This window comes from Rutidosis leptorrhynchoides, chromosome 4, assembly GCF_046630445.1.
Source record: "Rutidosis leptorrhynchoides isolate AG116_Rl617_1_P2 chromosome 4, CSIRO_AGI_Rlap_v1, whole genome shotgun sequence".
Lineage (NCBI taxonomy): Eukaryota > Viridiplantae > Streptophyta > Magnoliopsida > Asterales > Asteraceae > Rutidosis > Rutidosis leptorrhynchoides.
In genome coordinates this window covers 411,030,873-411,036,872 of record NC_092336.1, presented here as the reverse complement: position 1 = coordinate 411,036,872, position 6,000 = coordinate 411,030,873, and positions in this window count along the sequence as shown.

The following is a 6,000-nucleotide window of genomic DNA, read 5'->3' as shown; positions in this document are numbered from 1 at the left end:
GTACCCAAATTCTTTCAGGCCTATACCGGGTTCCGTCTTCCCGAATATTAAGATGTTTCTCCGATCCTTTAGGTATTTCATTCTTCAACTTTCCTTCTTTTACAACTCCCTACTGCGCCTCCTTTATTTGAGTAGTAAGGTTAGTACGAATAATTATATTCATAGCTTTTACCCGCATAGGTTCTCTGTTCTTTCTACTCAAAGCGTCGGCTACCACATTCGCCTTCCCCGGGTGGTACCGAATCTCAAAATCGTAATCATTTAACAATTCAATCCATCTACGCTGCCTCATGTTCAGTTATTTCTGATTAAATATATGCTGGAGACTTTTGTGGTCGGTATATATGATACTTTTGACCCCATATAAGTAGTGTTTCCAAGTCTTTAATGCAAAAACAACCGTGCCTAATTCCAAATCATGTGTCGTATAATTCTGCTCGTGAATCTTCAATTGTCTAGACGCATAAGTAATTACTTTCGTTCGTTGCATTAATACACAACCGAGGCCTTGCTTTGAGGCGTCACAATATATCACAAAATTATCATTCCCTTCAGGCAATGACAATATAGGTGCCGTAGTTAAATTTTTCTTCAACAATTGAAATGCTTTTTCTTGTTCATCATTCCATTCAAATTTCTTCCCTTTATGCGTTAATGTAGTCAAGGGTTTTGCTATTTTGGAAAAATCTTGGATGAATCTTCTATAGTAACCAGCTAATCTTAAAAATTGGCGTATGTGTTTCGGAGTTTTTGGGGTTTCCCACTTTTCAACGGTTTCAATCTTTGTCGGATCCACCTGAATACCTTCTTTGTCCACTATGTGACCGAGAAATTGAACTTCTTCCAACCAAAATGCACACTTTGAAAACTTAGCGAACAATTTTTCTTTCCTTAACAACTCTAGCACTTTTCTCAAATTTTCTTCGTGTTCTTGATCATTCTTTGAGTAGATAAGTATGTCATCGATGAAGACAATGACAAACTTGTCAAGATATGGCCCACACACTCGGTTCATGAGGTCCATGAATATAGCTTGTGCGTTAGTTAAACCAAACGGCATAACCATAAACTCGTAATGACCGTAACGCATCCTAAAAGCAGTCTTCGGAATATCATCCTCCTTCACCCGCATTTGATGATATCCGGAACGTAAATCAATCTTCGAATAAACTGACGAACCTTGTAATTGATCAAATAAGTCGTCGATTCTAGGTAGTGGGTAACGGTTCTTGATGGTAAGTTTGTTCAACTCTCGGTAGTCGATACACAACCTGAATGTACCATCTTTCTTCTTGACAAACAAAACAGGGGCTCCCCACGGTGACGTGCTTGGTCGAATGAAACCTCGCTCTAAAAGTTCCTGTAATTGGCTCTGGAGTTCCTTCATTTCGCTGGGTGCAAGTCTATATGGAGCACGGGCTATTGGTGCAGCTCCTGGTACCAAGTCTATTTGTAATTCAACGGATCGGTGTGGAGGTAATCCCGGTAATTCTTTTGAAAATACATCGAGAAACTCTTTTGCGACGGAAACATCATTGATGTTCTTTTCTTCGGTTTGTACTTTCTCGACATGTGCTAGAACAGCATAGCAACCTTTTCTTATTAGTTTTTGCGCCTTCAAATTACTAATAAGATTTAGCTTCGCGTTGCTCTTTTCTCCGTACACCATTAAGGGTTTTCCTTTTTCTCGTATGATGCGAATCGCATTTTTGTAACAAACGATCTCTGCTTTCACCTCTTTCAACCAGTCCATGCCGATTATCACATCAAAACTCCCTAACTCTACTTGTATCAAATCAATCTTAAACGTTTCGCCAACCAGTTTAATTTCTCGATTCCGACATATATTATCTGCTGAAATTAATTTACCGTTTGCTAATTCAAGTAAAAATTTATTATCCAAAGGCGTCAATGGACAACTTAATTTGGCACAAAAATCTCTACTCATATAGCTCCTATCCGCACCCGAATTAAATAAAACATAAGCAGATTTATTGTCAATGAGAAACGTACCCGTAACAAGCTCCGGGTCTTCCTGCGCTTCTGCCGTATTAATATTGAAAACTCTTCCACGACTTTGCCCATTATTTTTCTCTGGGTTCGGGCAATTACTCCTAATGTGGCCCGGTTTTCCACATCCATAACAAACAAAGGCGGCATTACTTGTTCCGACATTATCTGTTCTTTTATTTCTGTTATTCATTGGGCCGTAAACCTCACACTTTCTCGCACCATGGCCAGTTCTTTTACACTTGGTGCAAAATATCGTGCAAAACTCATTCGGGTGGTACTCTTCACACCTTTGGCATGACTTTTTCTGATTATTATTGTTATAGGAATTATTGTTGTTGCGGTTGTTATTGATGTTGAGACGATTCTTGTAGTGGTTATTATTGTTAGGATGGTTGTTGTAGTTGTTGTTGGAACGATTGTTGTTGCGTTTGTTGTTGCGATAATTGGTGCGATTGAAATTGTGATTGTTGTGTTGATTGTTAAAATTGTGACCCTTATCACTGGTTTCTTCCCACTTTCTTTTGATTTGTTTCGTGTTAGCTTCTTCAGCCGTCTGCTCTTTAACTCTTTCCTCAATCTGATTTATGAGTTTATGAGCCATTCGACTCGCCTTTTGTATGGAAGCGGGCTCGTGTGAACTTATATCTTCTTGAATCCTTTCTGGTAACCCTTTTACAAATGCGTCAATTTTCTCCTCTTCATCTTCGAACGCTCTCGGGCACAATAAGCACAACTCCGTGAATCATCATTCGTACGTGGTAATATCGAATCCTTGTGTTCGTAATCCCTTAAGCTCTACTTTTAGCTTGTTGACCTCGCTTCTGGGACGATACTGCTCAGTCATCAGATGTTTGAATGCTGACTACGTTAGTGCGTACGCATCATCTTGTCCCACTTGTTCTAGATAGGTATTCCACCATGTTAACGCAGTACCTGTGAAGGTTTGCGTAGCGTACGTTACTTTGTCTTCTTCAGTACACTTACTTATGGCAAACACCGATTCAACCTTTTCGGTCCACCGTTTCAATTCGATTGGACCCTCGGTTCCATCGAATTCCAGAGGTTTACAGGCAATGAATTCTTTGTAGGACCATCCTACATGATTTCTTGTGGCGTTATTTGCATTGCTAGATTCCGAGTTATTGTTGTTGTTTTGCATTGCATCCTGTACTGCAGCTATGTTTGCTGCAAGGAAAACACGGAAGTCTTCCTCGCTCATGTTCAAATTCTGACGAGTCGTCAGTGCCATTTCCTTCAAAAATAGCCCAAAAGAATTAAGTTAATCATATAGAATATTAAGAGTAGTCAATAGTATTTCGTAGCATAATATGAACTCATTTATAAAAGCTTTTTCTTCATATTAGCGTTTTATAGTTTTAATTCGGGTAGTACATACCCGTTAAGTTCATACTTAGTAGCTAATATACCATTCAACTACTACAATTCTATATGAAAAACTGATTATAATAATATTTCGCGTTCAAACTTTTATACAAAAATTTACAAACTTACAATACCGCTATTATACATAAAGCATGAAATATAGCACACAATCACTTTGATACAAAATAGTTGTGACAACATTCCTAGTTAATACGCAAGTCGTTCAGCAAAGGCAATAAAAACACGTAATTCATAAGTCCAGAAACAAGTCATGCATTCTGGTTTTACTAAGACTACTTCCCATCCTTGGTCTTGTGGAACATAACCGTTGTGGCCGTTGACAAGACAACATGTTGTAACGTCGTCAAAGGGACGAGGGTTTCGTAATGCCCAACAGCCCCGTAATAATCTAAAAACCTTGTTTCTCACCCCAACTACTGAATCCGTCACTTGTGGGAAGGTTTTATTTAAAAGTTGTAATCCGATGTTCTTTTTCTCACTTTGGTGATAAGCGAACATCACTAACCTGTAAGCATAATATGCTTCTTTATGTTGCATGTTAGAAGCTCTTTCTAACTCACGAAGTCCTACGTTGGGATATGTTGAGTCAAAATAGGTTCTTAACCCGTAGCGTAAAATTGCATTTGGGTTCCCCGCATTTAAAGCTTTAAAGAAAACACGGCGTAACTTACGGTGTCCCCAATGTGATATACCCCATCTTTCAAATGAAAGCCTTTTATAAACTAAGGAATGGCTGGAACGTTCTTCAAATGTTCTACAAACTAATTTTGCCGTAAATAATTGTGCCGACGAATTCTGACCAACTTTAGACATGATTTCATCAATCATGTCCCCGGATAGGTCTTCTAAAATTTTTGGTTGTCTATCCTTAACATCCATTTTTTTGTTTTTATACTGTAAAAATAGACGAGAGTTAGATTCGTAAAAGATAATTATCAAATAATACAAGCAATTTTCATATACAACAAGAAAAATACAAGCACACTTATTTTACATATTTACACCTCATGATTATAACTCTTTATTCTGACTCACTAGTTTCTTCTTCTTCGGACCTGTTTCGTTTTGCTAATTTTCTAGGGATATATGATGTTCCTCTAATACGAGCCGTTGTCTTCACAAATGGTTTAGAAAAACCTGGTGGCTTAGAGGTTCCCGGGTTATTGTTACAACTTAAGAAATACGGGTGTTGACGAAACATATAAAGTTCATCGGGGTTGGAATCAGGTTTCTCTATTTTGATGCCCTTTCCCTTATTATTTTCTTTTGCTTTTTTAAATTGGGTCGAGGTAATTTCTATAACATCATCGGAATCCTCATCGGGATCCGATTCATCGGAAAATTGGTAATCTTCCCAATATTTTGCTTCCTCGGCGGAAACACCATTGACCATTATTAACTTTGGTCCATTGGTTGAAGATTTTCTTTTATTTATCTGTGTTTCCGTGGTTCCTAATATTTCCTCCTCTGGAACCTCTTCTTCCGGTTCCTCTTCTTCCAGTTCTTCCTCTTCCGGTTCCTCTTCTTCCGGTTCCTCTTCGAAAATTTGTGAATCTTTCCAAAATATATTCGACTCTTCATTATTAATAGGTGAGTCGATGGAATTTGTACTAGAGGTAGACATCTATCACACAATATCAAGCACGTTAAGAGATTAATATATTACATAATATTTACATGTTAATAATATATAGTTTCCAAAAAAAAGTGTTAAGCAATCGTTTTTAAAGAAAACACGGTCGAAGTCTAGACTCACTAATGCATCCTAACAAACTCGGTTAGACACACACTAATGCAATTTCTGGTTCTCTAAGACCAACGCTCGGATACCAACTGAAATGTCCCGTTCATATAGATTATAAACGTTCCATATTAATTGATTTCGTCGCGAGGTTTTGACCTCTATATGAGACGTTTTTCAAAGACTGCATTCATTTTTAAAACAACCATAACTTCTATTTTATCGATAAAGGTTTTAAAAAAAAACATTACGTAGATTATCAAATAATGATAATCTAAAATATACCGTTTACACACGACCATTACATAATGGTTTACAATAAAAATATATTACATCGAAATAAGTTTCTTGAATGCAGTTTTTACACAATATCATACAAGCATGGACTCCAAATCCTGTCCTTATTTTAGTATGCAACAGCGGAAGCTCTTAATAATTACCTGAGAATAAACATGCTTAAAACGTCAACAAAAAAGTTGGTGAGTTATAGGTTTAACCTATATATTATCAAATCATAATAATAGACCACAAGATTTCATTTTTATAACACATCTCATATCAGGCATTTCGCAAACTGCATAGAGATAAAAATTATTCATATGGTGAACACCTGGTAACCGACATTAACAAGATGCGTATAAAATATCCCCATCATTCCGGGACACCCATCGGACATGATAAACTCGAAGTACTAAAGCATTCCAAATTCCAGAATGGGGGTTGTTAGTTCCCGTAGATCTACCTTTAGGATTCGCGTCAATTAGAGGCCAGTTCCCTAATTCTTAGGCTACCAAGCTAAAAGGGGCAAATTCGGTTTAATAATTCAACCATAGAATATAGTT